The sequence below is a fragment of the Panthera tigris genome, chromosome D2, assembly GCF_018350195.1.
Source record: "Panthera tigris isolate Pti1 chromosome D2, P.tigris_Pti1_mat1.1, whole genome shotgun sequence".
NCBI lineage: Eukaryota > Metazoa > Chordata > Mammalia > Carnivora > Felidae > Panthera > Panthera tigris.
The window spans coordinates 58,860,387-58,869,337 of NC_056670.1; the positions used below are offsets into that span (position 1 = coordinate 58,860,387).

Below are 8,951 nucleotides of genomic sequence, written 5' to 3' on the forward strand. Positions count from 1 at the left end.
CTCACCTTCAGCCCTCCTCAGGGAGCCCCTGTCACAACCCAGGGCCTCTGAGCTTGCAGGGAGGGGCGTCCCCCAAACTCACCTCCATCCATCTCTTTTATCTGGGCTGCTGAAGGGCCGGAGCTCCAATGGGGCCTCTGATGGGGAACAGATACAGACCAGGCGGAAACAGCCGGAACTGTGCCGAGCTGGAGCTGAGGACCAGGCCAGGGGGTCAGTGAAGACAGATAAAGCTCAGAGCAGCTGGGGACTCAGGGGACCCGTGGGGAGGGGCAGGAGGGGCTTAGGGCAGGCTGTGTCCTGGGAGGAGGCAAGGGCCGGAAGCTCCTGATGGGGGCCAGTGTCCATCAAGGCTTTCAAATGTGCAGACAAGGCCTTTCATGACTCTTTGGGAGGAGAAAAGGAGCAGAGTTTCCCCCCCTAGGTGGGGCTGCAGGAAGGCCAGGGATGGCCTGCCTGCCAGGGATGAGGGTTCCTCTCAGGGTAAAGCTGAGCCTGAGAACAGGAGGGCCTCAAGTTCCCGGCCAAAGGCAGGGCTTTTGGGGGCTGCCTTACCTTTAAGGTGGAGATGGGAAAAGGGTTGGTAAGCTATTCTGCGATTTTAGTTCCTGTTTTAATTAACTCTGAAGGGCTTGGGGCCTCCCTGAACACCAGGGAGAGGAACGGAACAGACGTTTATTTTCCTCTTTTCCCTTTTAAAGACAATTTTATTAAATCACTTTGTTTTCATTCTGGCTTGAACATGGGGCATTTAAATGGAAAAGTAATTATTTCACCTCGTTTGCTTATGGAGAAGGGAGAGTCAGGAAAGGGAGGGATGCCAGTAAGAGGAAGATGCTGGCAGCTCTGGACCGGCACGTGTGCAAGCAGGCACGCGTGCACGCACACACACACACACACACACACACAATCACGCCCATGTTCATACCAACAGCAATGTCTACACATATGCCCTCACATCGGCATACACTGTGCACCCACAGAACGACGTGCCTTGTCCACATCTTCCCAAACACAGACACCTCACCTCTTGCAAGCACACGTCTACACTCTCCTGAAGACACACTTCTTCCCCACAGCCATGCTTCCAGGCAAATCTCGCTCTCTCTCTCTCTCTCTGTCTCTCGGGCACAAACACTCCCAACACATTGTGCTGGGAGTGCAGTATAGGCCCTCTTGCGGATACCTGCAAATGACCCTTCCAAGCACTGTGGTTTACGTGTGCACACCCCACCCCCCACAACCCCACACCATATTCAAGTCCTTCTGCGCCTATTGAGGTACATCATCACAAGCACACCCAGGTTCAAACACACAACTCTCAGTCTCACACACCATGCACACCCTGCCAAGGATGCCTGGGGACAGATTTGGGTGAGGGGGGACATTGTCGTGGAGAAGGTGGAGGAGTAGTGGACCTCTGTCTCATTGGGATTCCTGGGCCCCCAAATCTACCTATCCCCCAGACCACTCCAGGAGTCCCTTTCTCTGCACCTGTAACGATCTTGGGAGGCCTGCTTGTGACCTTGATTCTGCAGCCTCTGGGACAGAGCTGCTGCCTCCCTCCCTCCCACCTGGCCGCTGGTGGAGGGCGGGAGCAGGCCAACAGTTCTCCCAGGCTCAGCCCGCGCTGGCTGGGACCCAGGTTCTAACCCTGGCTTCCCCCACTCGCCCCGCCCTGCCTGGCTGTGTGGATCGGCGGCGTCGGAGGGGTTAAAACTTCGGTAGCGCGCCCCCCTCCACTCCCACCCCTGGCTGGTACATGGAGGGCTGGGTTTGCGGGAGCCGTACCTGTACTTTGTCTTCATCTGTCACCCCTTCTGACAGTCAGATACATCTTGTGGGGGGGGAGCGTGGGGGCGGGGGAGCAATAATTAACCTCTCCCGTCTCATACCCCAAATACCGCAGCCTCGGCCCGGCTGCAGCAGGGTCTGCGGGAGAGAAGGAGGGAGGGAAGGGAGGAGATGGAGAAGGGCGAAGGAGAGAGCGGGAGACGATTGGGAGGAAGGGAGCAGAGAGGAAAGGCCCTGACATTTTTATTGCCCTGCCAACCTCCTGTCCACGCGCTCTTTCCACTCTCTCTTCCTGGGGAATGGCGGGCAGTTTCGAGAGGCGAGGAGAGTACAAGAAAGCATTGTGTGCTCAGAACTCACCGCTTCCCCTCACATCCGGGAGTTCGGGGCCCCTCTGGAAGGGGCGGATCTGGGGAACAGTGGGGTAGGGGGGAGGTTGTCCGCATACTAGCTTAGCACGGGGACCTGGAGGAAGAGGAGAGGGCTTTGGACTATGTAGCCTCCGTGGGGACGCCATGCCGATATCTCCCATTTAGGACAAATGACTGGAGCCTGTGTTAAGGATTAATTTTTCTTTCAATCAGTGAAGGGGGAGGGGTCATATGTTATTTCTGGGGAGGCAAGTGACTCCAATGCCAAGGGACCCTGGATTAAAAGCTCTCCAGGTTTGGGGTGGGAAACAGAGGACACTTTGAAAAAGAAAAAACAACAACAACAACAACAAAAAAAAAACCTTTGGGGAGGGAGTGGCTGGAATCAGAGCTTAGATAAAAAGAAGATGAATTTGTCTTGAGCTAGGTCCTTGGATGAAGCAGGCAGGATTCAGGGTCAGACAAGACTTGCCTGTAGCTAAGGGGATGGACTTGGATATAGAGCATTCCCAGGCCGACTGCTGTGTGTCCCGGGTATACCCAGGAAGGCGCTGGGAAGCAGCCAGAGGGGAAGAGAACTGTTGCTGTCACTGCTGGGGCTGCTGGGGGCACAGAGACAGGGCCCAGCCTGTCCCCTGAGCAGCCTGAAAACCAGGGGATTCTAGCATTTTCCATCTCTTTGAGAAGTTGTTAGTCAAATCTGTCATCGACAGCATCTGAGAAATGGGACCTTTCCTCCAGTCTCTGATAGACTTGTGGACGCGGCATTCATTGTCCACGAGTCAGGATCCCCGGTTCTCATCCTGGTTCTGCCGACAGAACCAGTTTTAGCTAGCTGCGGGAATGAAGAGAAGTCATTTAACCTCTCTGGACCTCAGCTTTCTCATTTGTAAAGGGGGGGGGGAGGGGGGAGCGGGGAGGGCTGATGCGACAAACTAGAGATACCGCTGCTACTAGTGTCCTATGATCTTCTAAGACCTGAGGAGCATTGACAGCCTCAGCCGTGTCCCCCTCCCCTTACTCGTGCTCTGTGCTCTGTGCTCTGAAGCCTCCCGCCTGAGCAGCACAGATGCAACTCCAAAGAGGCTCGCTTTCTGCTCTCTCCCTCTTCCCCTCCCCCCCTCACACACACACACACACACACACACACACACACACATACACACACAGCCTCCTTGCCCCCTGTACTGTGCATCCCAGGACTCCCAATCATCCATAAAATTTGCTGTGGTTGGGAAGGAGCCTGGGGCCAGGGCACCCCAACAGAAAAGCTGACTCTGTGTATTTCTGTTAACAGAAAAAAAGAAGAAAAGCCTAGCAGAGCTGGAGAGCGGGGCACCAAGGCACAAAGTTAGCACTGGTAAGGACTTGCCAAATGGGGAGAGGGAGCATTGGGAACGGAAGAGAGCCAGGAAAGGTGAAGAGAGAGAAAGAGAAGGCGCAGCTCAGCTGCAGGGGACTCACGCGGAGAGTGAGGAGTGAAACGCGCTGACAGCCTTGTCAGGAAATCACCTCGAAGCATCCCACACCCTGGTCTGTCAGTTCCATCTCCCCAGGGGAGGAGCCCCTGTGAGTCACTGCTGCCGTCGGTCCCCTGGATTTCACTCCCCACCCCCCAAGCACACAGCTCTGCTCCAGAAGGGAATTAATTTCTGGCTCTTATTTTCTTCACCTGGAGAAGTGCTGGGCATTTTTGGCAGCATAAGGAGAGAGGAGAGAAGCAGAAGTCACGACTGCCTAGGGCGGGGGGTGGCTGGGGGACACCTAGGGTGGCGCTGAGTGACCCAGGGCAGTGTGGTGCCTTGGACTGAGCTGGTCTTCTAGGCAAGCACGGTACTTAAGGAAGAAGGGGTTTTTGCTCTAACAGCATGGGGCCTGGGACAGCAGTAGGACACCTAGGACCCGTCAGGGGCCCTGGAAAAAAACTGGGCTCTTGTTTAAACTCAGTCCTGCTGAAGGGGAGGCTTGGAGTTGGAGGGAGTGGTTCGGGCAGCCTCATTTGTGGAGCGGAGAGTCTCTCTCTCTCTCAGCCCTGGGGGGGTCAGAAATGAGTCCCACTTTCTTCAGGCGCGCTCTGGGGGTTCTTCTCTGGCCCTGCCTCCTTTTTCCTAACGCCTCTTCCGTTGGTATAAACCTCATGTTCTGGCCCCAGTCCTGACTGTCACCCCCAGAGCTTCCCCCATCATGTCACCCATCCATCACCTTCCTAAGGTGACAGACTCTGCGTCTGTCTCTAGGAATCCTTTTTATTGTTTTTATTTTTACAATCTAGTACATGAATATAGGATTAGAGGAATTTCAAACGATCCAGAAATGCGTAGAGTAAGAAGGAAAAGCCCCTCTTTCCTCTTTCCCGCTAATCTTATTCTCTTCTCTGTAATTTACCGCTCTGAACAATTTGGTGTGTATTCTTCTAGATCTTTTACATATCTACCATACACGTACAGTCGGACAGACGCGCACACAAATTAGATTGAAAAACAATTACTATAGAGATTTATCATGCCATACTACTATCTTATTATTTGTTCTTTTCACTTAAAAACTATCAGAGATATTTTCCAGGCCAACACATAAGGATACACCTCAACACATATAGATGTTTCACATGGCACTCCATAATAGATTTCACCAGTTCCTTATTGGTGGGCCTTTTTGTTATTCCCAAGTTTTTCTTTTACAAACGATGCCACGGTAAGCCTTCTTAAATGTCTGTCATTTTGTACAAGAATGAGTGATTCTGGGGTGCCTGGGTGGCTCAGTTGGTTAAGCGTCTGACTTTGGCTCAGGTCATGATCTCACGGTTCTTGAGTTCGAGCCCCACGTTGGGCTCTGTGCTGACAGCTCAGAGCCTGGAGCCTGCTTCAGATTCTGTGTGTCCCTCTCTCTCTGTCCCTCCCCTGCTCATGCTCTGTCTCTTGCTCAAAAATAAATAAACATTAAAAATTGTTTTAAAAAGAATGAGTATTTATGAGATTCAGATTTCTAAAAATGGCATCACTGGGTCCAAAGACACTCGCTGTATATCTAACTTTGATTTTTCCTTTAAGCTTGAAACTGACATTTCCAAGCAAGTGCCCGTGGATGCTTCCAAGATGGTGATCTGGTTATTTCCAGGTAAATGTCTCCAACACTTCAAACTCAGTAAGTCCAGTTCCAAGCTCATTACTCCCTCCCTTCCATCCTGCTACTCTGCCTCCGAGACTATGTTGGTCAGCATCACCCTATAGATCTTGTCACCCACATGCCACACCTTGGGTCATCTTTGACCAAGGTGTCTGCGTGTCCAGATTTGCCCAGGATTGTTCAGTGTATGTCTACTGTCTTGGTAAAATGACCGATAGTACTCTTTTCATCCTCAAAACCATTCTGGATTGGACAATAAATTATATGGTCACGCTATTCTTCCTCATCTCTGATTCCTGTTCAACCCATCAGTAAGTCCCACCAACATCGTTAGGCTTCGGTGATGACAGGCTCTTAAACTAGCCTCCCTGCTCTGTATTTCTCCTCTGTTCAACTCATCCTTAGACCTCACCACCAGTCTTGTTTATTTAGGCCACGACTTTTATCTTCTTACTCTCCTGCTTCCCGTTGCCTACAAGACGGAGTCCACTCTAGACCCATCTTATGCCATAGCTGTCCAGAGAACATACACCCATCCGACAGGTCAGGAATCTGTATCGCATTATCTGGAGAAGGGCTAGTAATCAGGCACTGGAAAAATTGTTCAATGCCCCCTAGATCTGCATGAGATGGCCTGGCAAGAGGAAGACAAATTAATAATTGATGAAGAGAAAAGACTTCATGTGGTCTGAATGAATCCTGGAAAGTGGCTTGGTGTCTCTCTGAATTCAGATCTGGGGGTATCCATAGAGAGAGGTCTCCTTGGGCAACACCCCCCCCCCCAACTCACGTTTTCTCCCCACCGCTCACCTGCTTTTTCCCCTGGTTTCACAAAATTCCAGCCAGTTTTCCTCCATTTCGTGTTCCAGGGCTGGAGTCCTCAGGGACCTCTTTTCATGTTTGGCCATTTCTGGTTGGCTCTCATCCAGCTGCTGCCTGCCTGCTGCACTCCAAGCCAACTGGGAGCAGCATTCTACAGGATCGAGGAGAACAGGAACACCCAATCCTTGGGTAAGAGTAAGGGTGGCAACATAGAGCCCATTGTATGTATATGTGGTATTGTTAGAGTCAGCCTTCAAATGCTTCAAGCCACATCCTGGGGGAACTATTCTAGGGAAACTTCAGGGTGGGATTAGTCAGAACTCCCTCTTCCTCCCCCACCACGTTAACCCCTACCCACCTGAGTCTTTATGGTAAGCCTCCAGACCTCTTCACCAAATCTAAGGGCACCTGCAGCCTTTCCACTCCCTTCCCTGGCATCCCCTCCCTTCACTCAGATGTTGCCAAATGGATGGTGAGCCTGGATAGATCCTGGTGGCCAAATTCCAAACAAAGGGGGAGGCATCCTGGCCCCCCGCCAGTGTTCCGTCCATGGTAATTTGGCAGGAAAGCGCCAGCTGCATATATCTGCACATCTGTTTATGCCTCTGGCTTGTTATTTATTCTCTGCCTTTCATGGGCAGCAAAGCCAGAGCGCACCTCAACTCTTCCCAAGTTAGATTAACCAGGAAAGAAGGCTGGGACACTCAGTCACTACAATTGCTGATGTTCATTGAAGGGTATGCCTTCTCTAGCAGCTGCTGCCACTTTTCAAAGAGACGCAGAGGAGAGGCATGAAAGGGAAGGGAGGAGGCGGGAAAGGGTGGGAGGAGAGGGAAGGAGAGACGAGGGAGGGCTGTGGAGTTAGAGTTTGTAGTTATGTTGGGAGTCCTTCAGGCAGATGGGCCGATCCCTGACCCCACTGGAGATGGGGAGAGCTGGCCAGCCAGTCTGAAACACAATCACTCTGACCTTCCTTCCTGCTAGATACCGTGTTTCAGCGTGTGTGTGTGTGTGTGCGCGCGCACGTGTGTGTGTGTGTGTTCTTGTATGCTGTGGGTGAGCAACAATCCTGGGGATAAGGCTTTTTAACAGAGGTTACATAAGACAGGCTTCTTGAGGTGCTTAAATAACTTTTCTTGAGGAATTCCTGGGATGAAGTATGTGGTGAAGAACCAGGGCCAAGCTCTGTCCCTGGGATTAAGAAGGAGAAGGAGCGAGGAGAGAGAGGAGAAGGAGGGAGAGAGGGAGGGATAAAAGGAAGGGCAGGAGGAGGAAAAGGAAGGAGTGTTAAAGAGTAGAGAAACATGTTCAGCAGGGAAGAAAGAGGGATGGGTGGAGGGGCCTGGAAGTTTGGAGATCCTTGGCATAGGTGCTATCCTTGGTCCTGACTGACAAAGGTCCCAGGAATATCCCAGAGTCCCTGTCCTGGATGGTCCTCCCAACTCCCTACAATGTCCTTTGAAAGGGACTGAAGGATTTTTAGAGTAGGAACAAAGCTCTGGAGCTCCTCTGGTGAGAACTGAATGCACAGATCTGACCCCTCCCACTCTTATCCCATCTCCCTCTCCTGCCTTTTTCAAAGCAACCCCCTGTCCAGTCAATGCTCCTTGCAGGGGACAGATAGGTGTGGGCCCAGAGAACCCTGGGTAGAGCTCCTGGTTAAGAGTGCAGGCATCTGAGCCCTGGGGACCCTTGGCCTGAGTGGAGGAAAGTGGGGGTGCCCTAGTGTGGGGAGCGCCGGCCTGGTCAGACTTAAAGCAACTAAACCCTACCAAATTCTGGACAGACATTTTGCTTCTACTTTCCCTCACCTCCTTTGCAAAACCCAGATACCAACATCATTTTTACCCTCCTTCAAAAAATTATATGTAACGAGCTGTTCACAGGCAGTACTTGCACAGATGGGGGTTTAATCAGCTGGAGTCTAAGCACACGGGCATTCCAGCCTAATCCAATTCCCATCCGTTCATTAGGGGAAATATTCATCACCCAGAGATTACAGCAGGGCCAAAGCTCTGAATGGATTCTAAAGAGCTGTCACTGGAGCAGTAACCGCACCCGCCGAGACAGGAGGCCAGATTGTGCAGAGGGGGCCTGGCAGCCCCTGGCCATGCCCCGAGACCCCTGGTCCTATGAGGCTACTTCATAGTTTTTGCTTTTGTTTTTGCTTTGAGAATCACTGTTTACAGGCCTGGGGGCCAGGCACCAAGGGGGAAGATAGGGAAATATCAACTGCCTTTGGGAGTCCCTGTTTAGAGGGGAGACACATCATCCCTTGCTTGTAGGGAACCCCCAGTCTAATGGGGAGAGAAATGGCCCCCACTTTCTAGACTGCTCTCCGAAGAGTGCTAACTTATAAGTGACAGACATCTTTGTCCTAAAATCTCTAGCAAGAAGCAAGAAATTACCTCCTCGTGAAGGCAGAGGTAAGAGCATGACTCCTACCAGTCCCTACAGCAAATCAGCGGCAGAAGTTGGGCACAGAAGGCAAGCTGCAGACTCCAGACTAAGGAACACCATGACTTCCCTTCTACCATGGGGGGAACTGGGCCAGGAGAAGCCAGGGAGAAGGGCAAGGGACATCTCCAAGGTTGGCCTCTCCCGAATAGATGAGACTCTCATTGGTGTCAAGTGACTTTCGCCTTCTGGCATTGAGAATCTTGACTATTTCCCTGTGGTACCTGCCCACATCCCCACTTGAAGTTCGGAAAACCTATTTGTTGATCTCCACTGGCTTCCCTGGTGCCACTCTATGTCGCCATTTTTCTCTTATCCTCCCTGGTAGTGTTGGTGGGTGTGTTGCCTCAGGTGGCACAAACTCATCCCAGAGTGTGTCTG

At 51.9% G+C, this 8,951-nt stretch overlaps 1 long non-coding RNA gene across 1 annotated transcript; it reads left to right on the forward strand.

Moving 5' to 3' along the window:
- Window positions 1-2,248: 2,248 nt before the first annotated feature.
- LOC122232021 lies at window positions 2,249-5,275 on the forward strand. Its single transcript, XR_006209338.1, has 3 exons — window positions 2,249-2,350; window positions 3,463-3,525; window positions 5,216-5,275. It is a non-coding gene; the product is annotated as an uncharacterized LOC122232021 (long non-coding RNA).
- The last annotated feature ends 3,676 nt before the right edge of the window (window positions 5,276-8,951 follow it).